A 20323-nucleotide genomic window follows, 5' to 3' on the forward strand; every position below is an offset into this window, starting at 1 on the left:
AATACAAAAAACTGCCTAGACAACCATCAAACTTTGAGATGTTCAGTGCACTCTGGACATTACAGAAGGGTCCCGACCATTAAAGCTTCAGTGACTCTAGATTCTTTGCTGGCTTTAATTAAGAAAAAAAGGAAATAAAAAAAGACACACAAAAAACCTGGCATTACAAAAATAAGAATAAAAAAATGGTGTGAAAAATCAGCTGTAACTTATTCTTTTTTCTACTTCATTGAAATTTTTGTTTTAGAGATTAACAAGAGATGGCAATCCAACAAAAATGTCCAATTTAAAGAAAAAAAAAAAAACCCTTTGATTTCAAAGTCAGCATTAGTTCCTTTTTTCTTAATATTTCAATCAAAAAATGCAAAATACACCAAGTAAAGCACATTTGCTTTACACAAAATGAGAATTAGTTATATTTATTTTACCACTCCATTGAGTACATTTCTAAGACCTTCTCTGCTGCTGCTTCCATCGCCCACCACCTTCAAAGAGTGGTAGAAAAGACATCAGCAGCAGATTCAGTATTGCTTTGCTAGTTACAATACTGCCCTTCTGTTTGAAACACAGACTCTGGTTTTGATACGATAAGAGACCATGTAACAATTAATCAGTTCAACCTTTGCCTATCTCAAAGATTAATCTATTCTGCCCATTACAATACTATCTTACTGATAATATGGATGCAAGAATAAAATCAGAGCTAATAAAACTCATTATGCAGCTTCCAGTCACAGCACTTCACCTCCACAAGTACTACTTCCAATTAGTTTTTTTTCTGAGACAGTAGGAAAGAAGCAGGTGGGCAAACAATTTTTCCAATCAAACCTGTCCTTGACACTTGACACATTTAATGTATTTCTAGATCCAAAAAACATGGTTTCCAAATTCATTCAATAGAATGTTATCATTCCAACTTTCAATATGTTTATTTTATCTCCAAAAGATAAGGAACCAGCGCAATCACCTCAAATACGTCACTTTCCTTATCATACAGTCCTCAGATGGGAGCCAATTTTGGTGATGACATAAAAGTAAAAGACAATGCTCTAACAGCCTCAGACACTACTGACTTAGCAGGAATGACAATGACTCCAATACAATGGCCTCTCAGAAGATAAAGGTTAAAAACAAAGAGGCAAAGAACACAGCAGCATCGCTACCTGACTCAAAGAAGTAACATGGCTAAGAGGCTTGCACACTAAGCATAAATGCCTAACTTTGCAAATATATTTAAAGCAGTTTTATTTTTAAGCTAAAACGGATACCTTTTGGCAAGATATAGATATAAAGTCTATTTTCAACTAAATTCTCTATTCACCACATGGTTTCCAAATCAGAAATATCACACGGAAAGAATATTTTTTGTAGAATACATTAGATTCTGAAAGTATCAATGCCAATTAGAAACCCAAAAGAAACCCCCTTACACCTATCTGTCAGAAAAACAGGCAGGACTTTGTTAAAAAGAGTTCTCTTTTTGTAATGAAACTCGATGCTCCAGCAGATATAGCAATAGTCTGCAATATACATACACAAAAAAAAATCCCGAATTCACCACATCTAATATTACTTGACATATTTACATTTCTGCTCTCAATGTCAGCTATACAATCAACCAAACTCTTACTATTCAAAGTGTTAAGCTTAAAAATGTGTTTAAAATGTCATTATTCACATTGCTAATAAAAATTTCCAATGAAAAACATTTCCATTAAACTGTATAGAAGTTTTCCATTTACAAAGAATTTAGGAAAATTAATCTTCTGAAAGGGAAAGGAATATCCTTTGTTTGCTAGAATATTAGCCTGACCAGCACAACACCACTTAAGAACAGATCTTTTGTATAGCCATGTCTGTATACAGAAAAAAGAAAATCAAACACTTCTGACCAACATGTCTATACCAGGGAAGAATTGTAGAATGAGTGTAACTGCACCAGCAAAATATTGTTAGGAAATTAGTATAATATAGCAGAAAACCAGTATTTGCTTTACAAACCTTTGATGGTGGTATGTTTATATTGCAAACTGCTAAAGACCCACACAAACCACTAAAATTTACTTGTAGGGTTAAGCAAGAGCAATTGAAGGCTACTTGATTTCTGTATGACAGAATCATCACAGTGATTTAGGATTCTTAACTAATATTTACCACTCTCTCACACTTGCATTGATTCATTATGCAGTCCTTCTGGGCCATTCCCATGTTTGTGCAGCCTGAGCAGAAGCTTTTTACACCCCTCATAAAGGTTACTTTACTATACCATATCCCTGACACTACCTGACGCCGGTAATTTTCCAGCAGCCTTATGACCTCTTTTCCTCTTCTCTTGCACAAAAGAAGGTCCCACTATTGCCAACGCTATTTCTAATATACTGCTCATATATGGCTGTTATTCATGTTGAGATTTGAATCGTGAAGACTAGAGATATTAGCAACATTATGTCATTTTATCTGCCGTTTCTTCTGGCTCAACAGATTCACAGTGGGCTCTTCCAATATGCCACATTATACGAAAGTTAGCTTAAGCCACAACAAATTACCAGTTAGTATCTTTATTGTGCAAATTGTGTACAGGCCTGGTCTGAAGCTGTGAAAAAGTAACTTCTGCTATCCTTAGTACCACCTTAGCCTGCAAATAAAGGTGAACAGAAGCGCTAAGTCTCTACATTGCACATAAAAATCCTGGAAGCCCTTCATCCTTACCTGAAAGATTCCTGTGCATCTGATGCCCACATACCTTCACATATTCAAGTAAAACTCCTCCCTGTGTGTTCCACATTCCAGGGGTTATGTACACCCCAATTCCCCACTCCTGTCCCATCGGGTTACTCATTCACCTTCCTTCACGGAGCCTCAAGGGCTTCCACTTCTTCTCAAAACCCCTCTTCTTAAAACACATGATGCTTGTACTTCAACTATTTGCTTCTATGCTAAGAGAGGTAATGCAGTACTCTAACGGGCAGAGCTCAGAGTTCATTCCCATGTGTTCCCCTACATTTATTCATGTTTATGCCTCTCTAGAAACAGTAGGAAAAATCTGCATATCTATACATATATATGAAACTTAGGCTTTTTAGATGTTGTCATGGGTTCAGCTGTAACAGGTATTTTTCTCCTTCTTAGTAGCTGGTGCAGTGCTGTGTTTTTGGCTTTTTTCTGAGAACAATGCTGATAACACATCAACGTTTTAGTTGTTGCTAAGTAATGTTTACCCCGCTCAAGGACTTTTCAGTCTCATGCTCTGCCAGTGAGGAGGGGCACGGGAGGCCAGGAGGAAGCAGAGATGGGACACCTGACCCAAACTAGCTGAAGGGGTATTCCATACCACAGCACGTCATGCCCAGTATATAAACTGGGGGGAGTCACCCAGAAGGCCCACATTGCTGCTTGGGTCAGGCCGGGTATCGGTCAGTGGGTGGCGAGCAATTGTATTGTACAGCATTTGTGGTTATTTTTTCTTTTCCCTTTCCCCTTTTAGTTTTGTATTTTCTCCCCTTGTTATTTCTCTTTTCATTATTATTATTGGTGGTAGCAGTGGTGGTTTTGTATTATACCTTAGTTACGGGACTGCTCTTATCTCAACCCGCGGGAGTTACATTCTTTTCATTCTCCTCCCTATCCCTCCAGGAGCTGGGGGGGAGGAAGAAGGGGGAGGGAGGGAGTGAGTGGCTGAGTGGTTCTGAGTTACTGGCTGGGCTTAAACCACGACAGACATATAAGCTAGATGGTCTGAATGTTCTAGACCATCACCTAGAGGATAGGCTACTGGACATTGTTTTAACTTGCATATAGATTTTCACAGAAAAATCCAAAATGAGTGATTCAAAATCCAGAAAAAACTCCAGCAGCACAGCCAAAGCTAAGTTAATATTAGCATCAAACTGTGCCAGTATGATTCTCCCTCCCTTATTTCACTTTTTAAAAGTATTTATAGCTCTTCTGAAAAGCTCCAGCTCAATGAAACCAACTAAAATGTCAGTGGGCAACAATTGGAAATTCACAGTGAAAAGACATTAAAGTCATTCTTAGTTATATAATTCACTGCTGTTGCTTCAATATGCAGTGAACATGGCAGTAAATTGGAAAACACATCTACAATTTGTTTTATTTTTTTTAGAGAAGCTTTATAACAAGAACAAAGAAAAAAAGTTACATGTTTTAGTCCTACTGAAACTTGCAAGACATGTACAACTGGGTATTATCCCTATAAAAAGGCAATTGCACATCAGTTGTAGGGTTTAGAAACTTTCATGGCATCTGCATAAAATAAAATACCTAGCAAAAGTACTAACAAAATGTTAAAGTTGTAGTTTTAACTGAATGCAGCCTGGAGTATTTAATTTAGAATCTTCTTAATAACGGCATCTAATTTTCTTTATATGTACTATTCATTTCATTTATGCAGATATTCCATAAAGCTTTGGGGACTCATAACACTAGACATACACATGCACACAAAAATCAGTAAATACCACATTCTCAGCTATACTTTAACCTCAAATATAATTTTAAAACTGAAAAGTTTTTAAAAAAGATTTAAGTCTCTAATGTATTAACACTACAAAAAGCAGAATTTTTTCCCTAACTAGAAGGGATAATTTGATGCTTGCAGTGTGATTTTGAGCCTGTTAAGTTACCTAAGTTTATGCAAAGACGAGGACCATTCGTTTGTCAAAATGTGATGTACATTCCCTGGTTCCTCAAAGTAAAATGTAATACAAGTAAGCAAATGATGTATGCATACAGTTAAGGCTGAAAAATCAGGCCAGTACATTAAAAGAAGTGCAAGACTGACTGCAGGACATCTGCTCCATTATTGCTGAGGACAGAAGTACAGAGTACAAGATGAACAAGAGTAAAGAAAATAATAGAGGAAAGTGGCATGATTCAGGGACTTGAATGCTGCACTGCTGAACTGGGCACGGTCCCTTTGCAGGCTGCAGAGTTCTGATGTGATGTCCAAAACTTCAAATACAACAGGCTTTTCTGAAGAACCCATGAAGTACAGCTCCCCAGTATTTGAGGCCTGTGGCTTCACTTTACATTCAGAATTGTAAACTGAGATCAAGAGAAGAACATGAAATGGCAACTACAGTGAATGCAATACTGCATTATAAACAAATTTAAGGAGCACAAGTAAGTTTATATACATCTGCCTATCATATATACCATATGACGTAACACTTCCATTTGTCATGCAGGCTTGTTAACTAAGAGCAATGAAGGTATTAACTAAGAGCAATGAAGAAAAGCAGCAAGTACTCCTTCTCCATCCTCATCTGCAGTACAGATGAATGGGACACTCAGCAAGTCACACAGACATTTGCTGTCAACAGAGGAATGCCAACATTCAAGAATTCTTGATGCTATTTTAAAATCAACTGGATAAGGGAGACAGGAAGCAAGTTAGACAGATGCATTCTGTGTCTACTCCTACCCAACCTTTTTCAAATCAGCACCTTACTTGATGATTGAAGATTTTGCTTCATTTACTTATGCTCATACACACTTCAGATTTGGAAAGGTGAGATCTTTTTAGTTCGATTTTTTAAGTTTCCTTTGTGTTAAAAATCCTTCTGTATTTTAAATTAATATACATGCTTGGGAGGGTATCATCAAGAAATTTACCGTTAAACCAAGATACACATTATCCATGTTGCTAATTTTAAATTGTAAAATAAAGGTAAAAAAATACCACCACCCTGAAATACAAATATCTCAATTTCATACTTAACTCCTTATATCTGCTCATTCTGTTATTAGGCCTTTGAATTACTAAGAACCAAAATGAAACAGTGAATGATAATAAACAGTAGGACCTACTGTGTTAAGTACATCTTCATCTGGTAACAAAAGATGAAGTCAGTACAGATGACAGGTAAAGTATTTTAAGACAACTAAAGATGAAATACAGTAAATTTGTTCCCACTATCAATACAAGATATAACGACTTCTAGAAACCTTAATAAAATATCCTTTTAAATAATATTGATTAAAATAGGTGAAAGCCTAAGTTGCTGTTCACACATCGATGCATATTCTGACCTCTAAGGGACAACAGGAAAAAAAAATACCCCAAACTACCAGTAGGTTATTGCACAGCTAAATATAGTGTATAATTTTTGTGTTACTTTCCAATACCTAATTTCCAACCCATCACTCAGGGACAGGATATTGCCTGGCTACACAGAGCAAAATCAGTCGCACTTCACTTAGAAACAGCACAGGAAGTGTAAAAACAGATGAGGAGGATGGAACTATCTGTGACTTGTTTATTCTGAATGCTTCAGAAGCTCGTCCTAGGGAAAAGTTTTCTCTTAGTGCCATTCTTATGAAGTCATATTGTACTGCAAGGTGAGAAAGAAGATAAATAAGGAGGAGAGTACAGTTAATGAAAAGTCCTCCATCAGCTTCTCAATCTACAACATTACATGGAAGCTAATAGCAGAATTGCTACTTTATTAAAAAAAGGCTCTAACAGTAGGCTCTTAGGTGGAGTCTAGGCCATGAAACCAGCCCAGGGAAACGTCTTAGATGTGTACTGCAAATTTAATTTCTAAAAACCTGTATGTGATACACTTGTATAGCTCTTGCAAATCACTTAATGAAAAAGAAGACAGAAAATGTATGTGAAGTTACCTAAACAGGTAACTCAACTTTCTCCTGCTGACATTCTGAATTAATCTGGTCATAAATTCTCATCTTCTACCCTCAAAATAAAATAACTGAAACAATTGAGCTGATATAGCAACTTGTCTACCATCTGAAAGGGGAGATATCACTCTATTTCCAATTTTATTCTTTTAAGCTTCCCACCACTTTTTCTACTTTCAGACAAGGAGTCCCACCTCTTTCTTTGCAACACTTCTCATGCTTATTCACTTATCAACTCATCAGGAAGTAGAAAACTGTGGATGCTCCATCCCTGGCAGTGTTCAAGGCCAGGCTGGACAGAGTCTTGGACCACGTGGTTTAGGGCAAGGTGTCCCTGCCCATGGCAGGGGGGTTGGAACTAGATGATCTTAAGGTCCTTTCCAACCCTTACTATTCTATGATTCTATGATTCTATGCAAAGGCCAGACATACACCAGAGCCAGCACAATAGGCAGAGGTGACTACGTTCACACAAGAACACAGAAAAACTTCTCCCACCCTTTTCAACATTCCCAATATCCAGCTAAGGATTATACTTGCACATACAGCTAACACATCTTATGGACCAATTAGTCTCCTAAATGGCTTCAAAGTAGCACGAAACAAACATTTCCTCACTACTGAGAATTACTACCCCAACAGTGAGCATCTCAGGAGTTTAGGCAAGGAGACACTATTCACCTCTCCAACTTCATGCACTTCTCTCAGCATCGCTTTGAGGCAGAGAACGAGCAGAATTCATATGGTGAAGCTGTTGTACTGAGATAGCTGAATGATAAATGACATACTTGAAATCACACCAGACCCCCAAAGCGAAGTAGAGAACTGTACCCAAGACACTTAACTCCCACGTTAGCACTTCAAGCAGAGTAATTTGGCATCTTCCTAATGAATATGAAGCCAAAGAGTCATCAGCTGAGATCTCAGAGATGCAATGACACAGCTATCAGAAGCCAGGCAGCTGTCCTTCCAAAACCACCTTACTCAGGCCACCAGGTCATACTAAGCTGCAAAACAGCTGTCCTGGATGGAACATCACATGCCCGTTACATGCTTTCCAATATTTAAGCTACCCTAGCTATTTCCACCCATCCCTATGAAATTTAACCCATGTAATCCTCATTTATGAAATTTAATAAAATGATTTATGACTTTGCAAAATCCAAGTAAACGTCAGAAGCTTTAATACAAGCATTGTTTTTTTCAGATATATTTCATGTCCTTTCCCTTTTCTTTAAAAAGGGAATAAAGTAGGCATTGCCTTCCAAAATTGCTAAAATGTAAGATAAATTACAACATGAATGTATCTGAAGCAATGAAACACATACAAAACATTAAAATATATTACTAAAGAGATATTTAGAGAAGAAAATTATCTGTTGCCAAAAATTTAGTAGCAACATTCACTAGTTCTTTCCCAAGACACAGCTGTTTTTATTCATGCTATGTCATTTCAGGTCTGATTAAAATATAAAATCTCTTCAGGAAACGACACCACAATTTTATTACACCACAATTCACAGCTTATCTGTCAAACTGTGGTAACGCTGTATTTCTTATCAAACAACCTGTATGTCATCTATTATTACATATGAAAACTCACCCTAAAATAACTTCGCAGTTCTCAGAGATGATTGTAAAATTAAGAAAGTCCATGGTTCGGTAAGAAATGCATGCAATACATATAATAGCTTGTACTGAGCTTTATATCACGTACCTGTTTATTGGAAGACATATGGCAACATTCACTCTTACTTGTATGTGACAAAAAAAGGAGAGAGATGTTGCAGTGCCCTGAGCACCTGGAAAATGGAGTCAGGTGGCTGTACCATCACTACTGTTTCTAATCATACTAAAGATTATAGTGATGACTCTAAAAGGAGCTTCAGTAAAGAGGAATTTGGAAGGTAACTTTGAAGGTAATTAAAACTAAAACAATAGACCCTATGCAAAGGCTTATACCAACATTTCTAAAATGGTAAACAAAACAGGATAACTATTAAGGTCAGTTTCATGATCTGGTTGAAGAGGCTAGAAATCTGAAAAGGACATATGGCATATAGGCATTTGATCACTAAGGGAAATGCTTAAAGTGGGAAGAGTAAGAGGAGTTTGCGCTGACATACTGTAGTTTTAAAAACATGTATCAAACTTTCACTTCACTAAAACAGATAACTACTTTTCATTTTTATTCATGGGCACCCCCAGATGAGGCATCCTAAAGCTACCCAAACTGTAGTGATGCTAAATGCAATCATTTCCACCCCCCCACCCCCCCTCCCCCCCCCAGAAAATAAAATGACCAATATTTTTCTGGCTGTACCTTCCTTGGCAATAATGAGATTGGGGAGCATTTTTTTTTCTCCTCCAACTGCTATAGCTATGGACTCCTGGTAACAAACTACTGTACTAGTGAGTGTTCACACAATGTAAGCTATTGAATTCCAAGTAAGAAAAGCAGTCAAGACTCTTAAAGCACTCTAGCGGTTGCTTAATTCCAGTAAACTCAAACCTTTAAAAACGGCACAATACAGTACTTTTGTATACCTTTATTAGCTGAAGCTACACCAAATAGCAAGATCATCCCTGATGAGATTTCTGGGCTTGAATGCTGAGGTTTTAACTTCAACAGTGGGAGATGATAGGAACTCAAGTACTACCGCTGTCAGGTAAGTCAACATTTTAGTTCCTTGTTTGGCAATGATACTGATTTTGATTTTTCAGCAAATGCAACATTCACTTCTGCTCAACAGAAGAATCATAGGAATTAAAAAAGCCTATACAACTGGTCTGCAAAATTAAGATTTAGTAGAAGTAGCATTACATTGAATTAGCACTTGCTTCGGATCTTGTCTATGAGTTTACTAAGAAAGAAACACTGGAAGATTTATGAAGAACTATAAAACTGAAGAGAAGGAATAAAAGAATAGACCCATTATGAAAATACTAATTTTAAAAATGAAAACCCTTTCTTCAAAACTATATTTACCTTCAAACTTTCTTTCCAAGTAACTTCTCATGAACCTGACTGCAAAATAGGAATTAGAAAGTCTTATTTTAAGGGTTTGGGTTGTTGTTTTTCTTTCTTTTTTTTTTTTTTTAAACACGTGATTAAATTAATGCTAAAAATGTCAAGCAACATGTTGTTTTGATCTAGTCAAATAAGGAATTACACCAATTTGAGTAAATAACCTTAAAAATCTAAATAACTTATAATAAAACCATTACTGTCACTCAAACAAGTTTCTACAGTTAAAGTCTGCACGTTAAGTGTAAACTAATCTGCCATTTGAAGAGTATCAATCATTTATCTGTTTAATGTGAGGAAGGTAAGACGCAATTAGAGAACCTTTTTCTGGCGAGAAAAAATTTAGTTATTGTGCAGCACTCTCTAGTGGCAAAAGGTGTTCAAGTCAACTAAGTCTTTGCAGCAACTCTGACTAAAGAATTTACCATTTAAATTATAATAAAATTTTATGTGACTTAACATACATCTGTTTCTTCTTTTGGAGCAAAAAATACAGTTATTTGGGAAAAGTGCTTGGATTTGTGGTGCTTTTTTGTTAGTTGTGTGTTGGGGGTGGTTTTTTAACTACTTTACTATCTCACATGCAACTTTTTGCACAGCAATGTTTCAAGTATCTTCATGAAGACTACTGAAGCTGAATCTAGTAACATTTCAAGCTTTCTTTAAACTATGTCCTTTAACTCATATCTTTGCAGAATGTTCCATGAACAACGAAATAGGAAGTGTTTGCATAATTCTCCATTTATGTTCTCTGACTTCATGCATAGCCCATAAGTACAAAACACTCGAAACTGCTTGAACAGTTTCTACAGTCCGCATGTATATTTCTTGAAGAAATTTATTTCCATGAGGCTGATGACACAAAGGTTACAAATGCGGATTTGGATACCCACATATGTAACCGGATTGTATTTTCTATACAATAAATTGTACCTAATGCGTATAAAGACAAAGATCATCTATTTCCATCAACCTGCACAAAAATTACATGAGCTATAATATTTTATACTTTTTAAAGTAAGTAGTTTTATTTTAAGATAAATACTAGTTTTGCACATGTCAACACACATTTACTCACCTGTCACCTGGGAACAAAGACATAAGGTTTGTATCTACAAGAAGCGCAGAGGAACTTAGTGGTCATTCAATCGGCTCACTTCCCACCTCCTCTTCTAAAAGCAAATTTTCAATGGGATCCTTATGCTCAACAATGCAGATTTCTGATCATATTTGTGATATAAGCAAAAACTCTTAACATTATTTTTCAATGCAAGATTAAGTCATTTCCATGTTCATTAAATTCATCTGAAACTCAACTGTTTGAAATGGAACAAACCACACCTTATTTAATAACTCAGGAAAGGCTGGTTCATAAGCTTTCATTTTATTCTAGAACTTCAGCACAAACCTATTTTAGCTTTCCTTTTTGGAAAAAAGCATCTTTTCTGACAGATTAGTAAAACACTAACTTCCTGCTAGCAACAGAAGTACAGATAAGACTGGCTAATCCATAGAATCATAGACTCATAGAACAGTTAGGGTTGGAAAGGACCTTAAGATCATCTAGTTCCAATCCCCCTGCCATGGGCAGGGGCATTTTCATGACAAAATTGTAGAGATTGTTAATAACTGTCCATAACAATCCTGAGCCATTAAAAGTGAAGTTATTGTATAGTTAAAAAAAAAAAAAAAAAAAAAAATCATTAAAAAGATAAATACTAACAGCAACTGACTTACAATACACTTGGTTATAAAAGAAACTGCAAAGCAAGATTAAAACCGTGAAGACAGAGGTTTTTTCTTTTCCTTTTTTTTTAAACAAGATGTAAGGATTACTTTAGAAAGGATTAGAATTATGGTCAGAGCCTAGGAGTTGTAGCAATTTAACATGTTTCTTAGTTCATTGGTGTTTAAAAGGCCCATTCTTAAGTATTATCACATGCGAAATTATGTTTTCTAAACATGATTTTTACAAAATAAAAGAAGTTTTAACACATTTTAATTATTCAAATATATATGGGCCCACTTTCTATCTCATGCCCAAACCTCCAAACAGAAAACCAGAGATCTGCTGGTTTGGCGTGGCATGTCGCTGGACAGGCTCACCAGTATTTCCACCAGCTGGGAACAAACAGCGCATTGCAACTGCTGGCAGCAAGGGCCAGGTTGGCCTTCATCAAAGCAAACACAAGAGCCACAGATACAAAAGGCTCTCTCACCTAAAAAGAACCTCAGTATCTAAAAATTGATCTTGCTTCAAGAAAAAGTCCAAAAGGCTACATCCAAGGAATTACCGGAGGTAAGGTACTAGAGGAATGTACAACTCACTGGAAACCACTCAGTTGGGTTAGTTTCTTTGCATGTCCAAAACTTCCGTGTACAAGCTCTGGAGCATTATTGACTTCTGATACGTCGCTCTAGCTGATGTTATGACCTAGAGACTAGCTTAAAAAACTCCTATTAAACCAGAATTTTTCTTAATTTTTATTTATTTACTAATGAAAGCTTTTTACATTAACAAGGATTAAGCAGCTCCTGTTGGGAATACAGGCTCTCTGAACACCCTTCTGAAGACTCTCTTGAGTTTATTAGAAGTTCCTTTTAGCCTTTTCCAAACTGGTTTACTGAAGGCAAGGGTGCATATTTATTGTTCTGAAAAGCTACCCTCGCAGTAGACAGGTATTTCTGGTACATAAGCATCAGTTTCACAACTTCTGGAAAACACCAGAGACATAAAACCAGCCCTGGAGCATCCCAGTTTCTAGCAGGTACCCAGAATGCCCAAGAACTACCTTGAGCACAGTATCAGTATTTCTTTATGAACTCATTGCTCATGACAGCTTTGGAAGCACAGCTTATTACTTCAACAAGAGTTGTATTATAAATATTCTGATGGTTTAAAAATTGCAGAATTTTTAGAGTCTAATAAAAAACCAAAATTTCACAATAAGATAAAGCACTGATCATTGTCAAAGTGCAAGTTTAAGACACGAACTGCTTCCCCATAAAGAACTTTTCCTACTATCTAGTCTCTGCTAGAACAATTGGTACCATTTAGTTTTCATGTTTAAGAGACTAACAACCACACGCTGGAGGATCCTACCTCAAACCAAAAAACCCAAAACCGAAAAAAACCCGCGGCTTTCGTAACTTTTTCAAACTTGACAGAGAATATTCTTATTTCAGGCTGTCATACATTTACTCCAAATTAAAAGATTTCTCTGAGAATTTTTAATCTTTGAATTAATTTTAAGGAGTACATAATGAAAATGCAGTTTTCAGAAGTGAGAAATTAGGAAAGGAAATTTAGCAGAATTTTATTCTGAATTTCTTACTACATTTTAGTTAACAAACATATTCTACTTCTTAGATATATAGCCATCCAGATAGAAAGAACAATTTTAATAAGTCTTGCATTAAAAAAGCATTTGTTTTAAAAAATTATTACACCTCGTATCTACCTAATTAGACATTCAATATTCCCAGTTTGACCTTAATTGTAAGCAACTTCCTGAATTGTGTTGTAGTACATGTATAATCTAAGTATTACACCAGCATACAACATGAATTTAAAACAATTATTGATTATACTTGTAAAGGACCTTTATTTAATCTTCCCAAGAGTAGTATCAAAATCCTTCTGTATGGATTTATGTGTGTGTCTTCATGTATAAATAGATACGTAAATGTGTGTGTGCATGTGTGTGCAGATGCTTTATACCACCACCAGAAACGCTATGAAATACTGTGAAAATCCTACCGGCACAACCAATTCTACATTCGCTATACATTATTTATTACAAGACAACACCAGAGAAAAGAATAAGGGAGTCAGCCGTTTAGGTAAGAAAATTAGTTGTATTCAACTCCTACTTTATCTTACATCAGTAAGAAGGCTTTAAATTAGAATTCAGTACCCTATGTGGGGTTAAATGCATCAGAGACGGTTTTGTTTGCTAGTCAAAGAAAGATGTGACTATGTACATTTCATGTTAAACCTTCTAATTACTGTAAGGATGGAATAGTTTTTCACATGCATATTGGCTTTTACTATGCAAATACACCGTACATATATGGCAGTTCTAATGTTTACTGCTACAGTATAGTGTCTGGAACTACTGTGCAGACTAAAAAGCCCAATTTCTTGCTTCCAAGAGCAGCTCTTACAGCATTTTGAAAGGAATAGGAATTTGAAGTGTTAGCATGGTGTCTAAGAACTGTGACTAAATGTAGTATTTTGCTGACATCTTTCCTTAGCATCAAACAAATTGACATTCTGCATATAAACTGTCAGAACAAAAATAACTTGAGATTTCCTGCTTTCATTCCCATCTTAAAGCTGATCTGCCTCTGCATTGCAAGTTTTAGTGTAACACTAAAGCCTAAAGAGCTGCATTTTTCCAGTCTGGTATAATCATTTTTATCAACAGGCAAGCAATATAAACCTAACAGTTTTCATCCTCCAGCCCTTGCACTCTTTCCGTGTGAGAATGCAAACAGCCTCAGTTCAACAGAAAACAGAAGAGTGTCCAACAGCGGAGACAGAAATCCCTTTTTGGGCCCTTAATGAGGTCTCCAGAGCCCACGACAAACCAATAACAAATTGTACTTTCCATGCACTGGAAAGTGGGGGCTGTGAGGGAAGAGAGGAAGAAAACCCTGGTGCTTGTCATCCGAAATTAATTGAACTTAGCCATGCCGGGAAAACACTGGTAATAAACCCTGCCCATCTAAACAAAGGTTTTACAGCACAAAACAAAAAAAAAGGGGGGGGGAGAAGAAAAAATTATGACAGTAATTTCATCTTGGGTTTTTTAAGAAGAGCTTGCTGTTTTTCTCGCATTCAGTAGAAAAATCCCAGAGGAGCAATGCAGGCAGCAATAACGCAGACTTCTAAAAAGGTATCACTTAATTTCTCACTCCTTCCCTTGCACTATTGCTCCTCTTCCACTTTTATTTAACTGAGTATTAACTCTATCACTGCAATATGCTACCACAAGGTTTCTCATTCTGTAAAGGCAGTAACAGTCATGCTTCACAATTCCCCTGAGAGGGTATTAGATCTCTGCAGGTTCGTCATTTGTTCCATCATCCTAAAAGCAGCCCAGAGATGCAGAAAAATTTGGGATTATCAAAACGGCAGCAAAGATCAAAACAGAAAAGATTTCAAAATATTAAATCTCAACTTGGGCCAGAGGATAAACTTTCTATGCAAGAGTAACTAACACTGCACTTCTTATTCCCTACATGCCGCAGAAACAAAGTGATCTTGGATTTGGCAATTGATGAATACATGTTTCGCTTTGCTCATTTATCTTACATCCTATCAAAAATCCGGCAACTAACATTCATTGCATCTATTTAACATCCAGCATCCAAACCCTTCATTCAAGCACTAAAAATAAAACTCTGCAATTCTAGTTTGTTCTGCAAACAAAAGCAGATTAGCCAATGTTTTAGCTTTATTTTGCTCATCTGCAAAAGGAAGATAACTACAAGCAAAAGTATTTTTTAAGATGACCTATATTAAAAAATATATTACCCATGCACTCTACAAAACCTAAAGAAATTATCAGTGACATCCTTTATAGCTTCACTCTGTATCATAACAAACCAAAAATATCTATACAGCTCTCACATATTGCGGGAGATGTATTGTGTCATTGAACCACTTACACTGAGATACTTCTGGCATGCCAGAAAATCACTACGGAAGCTCTCCAAATCAATCATTTAACAAGTTAAACCTCACACAAAGAGTTTTCACACTCTCTAAAACACTCCATTCAAGCGAACTGAAGCCAAGCCTTTAATGGACCCATCTTAGGTCTGTTACCTCCAAGCTATTCCCCTGTTCTGCACAGCAGTGACTGTGCATAAAAGCACAGGAAAAACTCTTCCAGAATTCAGTCTTGAGATTATTCTGGCTATACTATTCATTTTTTAGGTCATCTGAAAATGGAAGCAGACATTCTGCCTACACTGTGACAAGTGTTAGACTTGTCCCTGGCATGATTTCAGTCTAGCCCAACCAGCAGTTCCTTCTCAAGCCATGCTTGAGTGAGGGTCCACATGAGTAGAAGCTATTCCCCCCGAGGGCAATGAAGATGGTCAATCCATTCTGGAAGCTGAAAGGAGTTTAGTAGGATGGATGTGACCAAACTGCGACAGTTCATTACAGGACTAAAGAATGGACATAGGGATTATTTAGTTCATTAACCTTCAGATGCTGTTGTTGGCTACTTGAAAGGTTTCAAAAGTTTGTCACAGTAGTTATTAGAAACAAACACACTTTTTAGGCAGAAGAATTAATTCTGTAAGTTTTTTCAGCATTCCTAAGCATTCTCTAGGCTTGTCTTGCACGGCGGTGTTTCTACGTTTCTGCACATGACGTGCTCCAAATCCTGTCTTCCTTATGCAGCTTACTTTGCCCTTTGGCTAATACCCTCAGTTTAACAGGCTTTCTTTAAAAGTTTATCCTCCTATTTCCCCTCTTCTGTCCAGCCTTTCTAAACCTCTCCAATCTCTTCTGAAACTCACAAGCTACACAATTCCTAAGATCTTATTTAATCCCCTTGATCAAGCTAGTACTGTATTTTTAAAGAAAGTCTGGAGAAAGCTGCCTTTACCTAGGATGACATAACCATTTTATTATTTCAAGAGCCATAAAATTGGGATCAGGGCAAAAATAGTGTAGTATTTGTTTCCCTTTAAAAACAGTAATTATCAGACTGATTTTCTGATAATACCCTTGAGAACTACATTATCCTGCATTTATGTATTAATCCAATTATCCAAAGATGCAAGAGATCCAAAACAACTTTACAAATATTCTCGACTGTCTGCCATGCGTAGCTGTCATTCATTTCCTGAAACCGTTCCAAATTCTACCTAGGACAAATATCACATAATTTTCACTTCATCAAAACGTCATTCCCAATTCTGTGGACACCATTTGACCCCTTTTACCTTAAGTTAACACAGTACAAGCTGTTGTATCAGAGTCGACAACAGAATTTGCCTAATTGTCCAAATTTTTCTAAGCATCTTCCAACTTAGGACGGCAATATGCTGCCAGGGTAACAACAGCCAATTCCAGGGAGGGATTAAGGTCTGTCCCAGGCCAAGTATGAAAATTTTATTTTTCATTCCTCCTTCCCTCTTTCCTGTGTATGACGCAGGTCTTGGTTTTACTGAGGGAAATTAACGATGAGCTCTGGTGGTCTTTACCACCTTTGCCTATGTGTAAGAACATGTTAAGCAATTAAGCCATGCAAGGTAGACTAAAAACAAAGGAAAAGCACAAACATGAGACAGCTTTAAGCTGTTACTATCTGGCATTATCTCGGCAGAGAATTAACATCAAAAACACAGAAGAAAAAAGATTGATGTGACAAGATATAGAAACCCGACCAGAAACAGCATCGAGAAGGAAGACAGCAGCTCAGCAAAATGAGGGCTCAGCCTGATCCATGGACTGACAAGACCAGCACTTTCCTGCTTGCCCAATGACTGGCCTGCAGACAGACACCAGGGGACTGAGCTGAGGATGAGGAGCATACTCATGTTTAGTCTAAGAGTGTGCTTTCCTCAGTTAATTACTGTGCATATGAACAAGAACTACTCTTCACTCACAAACGGGGCATGATCCTGCTGTCAAGCATCCACAGTCAGCGGAAGATGTCTAACAGCGATCCAAAGTTTTGATGACTGCACCATGTATCTGTACCACTGTGAAGAAAGAGGAGTAAAGAGAAAAGGGAGTCTCAAGCCTGATCCTTGGAGCTCCTGTCTATATCTAATTCAGCAAATAGTTTTTCTTTCAGTAAGAAGCTGACAGTTTCCACACATACTCAACACAGGAGTACCAACTCCCAGTCCAAGCTTAAGAGATTAAGAGAGCAAAGTGAGAGTCTCAGCCTCAAAAAGCCCACCTCAGTGCTAACCTTGACCTCAGGGCAGAGGACAACCAGCAGGAACCACCCACCAACACCCAATAAAGCCTTATGAAAGAAAATGAAGTAGGGACAGTATAGCATAAGGGAGTTGTGTGTTAGTCACTAATCCAAGAAACCACCTGTATTAACACTTGGTTTTCTGAACCAAAATTAATCACCTAGAATTCAGCCCTGGTCTGGAAAGGAATTTAAAGCTTTATACGAGGAATTAGCAGTTCTTCTATCTGTAATGATCTGAAAAAAGATAGGGAGAAATGTGAGGATGAAGACATTGTTAATGTGCAAGTGAACAGCTAAAGTTAACTTGCTCAACAGAAATTGCAAAGAGGAAAGCAGAGTGAAAAATAAAAACACCTTTTAGCTGCACATGACCAAGTGTGCCAGAACAGGCACTTGCTCCATTTGTACTTTTGGAAGTTGTCAGAAACTGTATTCTAGAAAACAGGCTGCAAAATTTACTCCAGTAAGAATAATTTACTCAGACCTTGGAGTAAATTATTCTTCATTAAAGCTTCAATGTTACAGTAACTACAAATGACAATTCTTCTAACTCTAATGTGTGGCCATAATTCTACAAAGAGTAAAATTTTCAACTTCAAAATTTTCAATTTTTAAGACCACGCTCCCCCCGTACCTCCAAGTATGGCACAGCATATTCTAATTAGATGATGGCATTTAAGCTCACAGTATTTCTTGCATATTTCCCTCCTACATCTTAAAAGGAAAGAAAAAAAACCCAAAATCCACTCAAAGTGAAAGGCACAAATGTATTTCAGAATATCTGGATAAGAACTCCCCATTTTTGTTCTTGATATTGGTGTTTGTTGTTTTATTTTAGCTACCCATTGTAACTCCTATACCTAATAATTCTTATGTAAACTTTAAAAACATCTGTTTATAATTATTATGGAAGAAGTCCACTCTAAAGTACCACGTCTGAACAACACCTGAAACATCATGAAAAAGAAAATGGAAACCACAAAAAAAATTTCTTCCCCCCCCTGCAGTGATACTAATTTATACATATTCCTCATTTATGACAAGTCTTGCATCATTAAGATGAGACACACTAGTCTATTCCATCTTCATGAAACTTTTGCTTGCTCAGTGTAAGAGTATTTTAGACAGCTTCTATGAAACCACTGTATTATCTAGACTGGAGCTTCTTAATAGCTGAAGAACTGACATGTTTGTACATAACCTTCTTGATCCATAAATCAAGACAACTACAAAGTCAACATAAAAGTTCTCCTTAAAAGACTAGGTGGGTAGGAAAGCTCCACAGTACCATCAAATCATTTCTTCTAGCCAACCTCTGAAGTAGTATGGACTAATTCTGCAAACCAGAAGCTGGAAGGAGAAGGAGCAATGTGTAGGAGGAAGCAAACCAAAAGATGTTCAGAGGACCCCAGAAGAAAAAACACTTCTCTCCTTTAAAAAGGCCACTAGAAATAGAAAAAACCGTGGAGAGAACTGAAAAAGCTCAGTCCCTTCCTACCAGCCTGATCTGATGCACCCTGTATAAAAGCACTCTCCATTGTTTGTGACTCCTGTGGTGACCTCTGTTTTCTCTTAAGTACCGCAACTACGTCAAGTAATTTCCATGGTAACCACATACAGCTCCCAGTTTTAACCCAAAACAAATTCTTATCAGAACGAATGAAATAAAATACATAATTTAGCTCCTTATGCAGATATAACTCACCAGAATCTAAAATGAACAAAGATATTCAAGTGCAGTTATGCCTGAAAAAGAAAAGAATGTAATTTTCCAGTTTTACAGCTGCTTTCTGCCTGAAGGATTACACTCGGCAGTTACTCAGCTGCAAATATTACTTCCATAGATTCTGAATACAAACTATTAAATCTATTAGGTCAATAGTAATTCCTCCCACCTGCACTTAAGAAATTGATATAATGACCATAACACTTCCATACTGAAACATTTCCTTTTTAGGTAATAGAGAACAAATATATTCAACTTTTTAAACGGCATCACAGCAGTTGCATACAATGTAAGACAAGAAGCTACATAATAAAGATTAGAGTACGAATTTCACCAAAATGGCAATTTAAAATCATGTACCACAGAGCTTACTTTAAAATAAAATGGGATAACAGATGTTCTTCAGTGCCAAGATGCATCCTTCCCCCTGCAATTATTTTATTTTTAAATGTCACCACTGAATAAACTCGGTGGTTTGTTTCTGAACAGCTCAAACACTGGTTACCCACAGTACAAAAAGTGTCAACTAAATTCAAACAGAGCAAATAGTCAGAGAAGACATATTTTACAAACAGCTATATTTTAAACATTTTGTAAATGATACACCAATGAAGTTCTCCAAGTGCTCTAGAGGCTGGTCAAGAACAGTACTTCTCACTCTCCACACCTGCCATAAAACGTGTTTAAATGCCATTATCCCAAAACATGCAGAACAATGCATCACATTTTTAACTGAGGTCAAATAGTTGCCAAAGCTAATAGAGGAAACAGGCTAACCTGAGCAGACACTCAGTTTGCATTCCGTGCATTGCTTTAAGCAATTTTCCTTAGCCTACGATTTGAAGGATTCACTAAACAAGCCCATAGCACAGAATAAAGTCTTCAGTCAACTTCCCAGTTGCTAAATGCCTTTTCAGATTAATTTTAGACAAAAACTAATACTGTGTCTAA

At 36.8% G+C, this 20323-nt stretch overlaps 1 protein-coding gene and 1 long non-coding RNA gene across 3 annotated transcripts in view; both read right to left on the minus strand.

The window, feature by feature from the left end:
- BTBD9 (BTB domain containing 9) overlaps positions 1–20323 on the minus strand; it is a 128781-nt gene that overhangs the window by 77073 nt on the left and 31385 nt on the right. The window lies entirely within an intron of this gene.
- Positions 1682–18517, minus strand: LOC115613581. Its single transcript, XR_003993445.1, has 4 exons — positions 18507–18517; positions 14597–14603; positions 10763–10773; positions 1682–2273 (listed from the first exon to the last, which is right to left on the minus strand). It is a non-coding gene; the product is annotated as an uncharacterized LOC115613581 (long non-coding RNA).

This window comes from Strigops habroptila, chromosome 10 (assembly GCF_004027225.2).
Source record: "Strigops habroptila isolate Jane chromosome 10, bStrHab1.2.pri, whole genome shotgun sequence".
In the NCBI taxonomy this organism is placed as follows: domain Eukaryota; kingdom Metazoa; phylum Chordata; class Aves; order Psittaciformes; family Psittacidae; genus Strigops; species Strigops habroptila.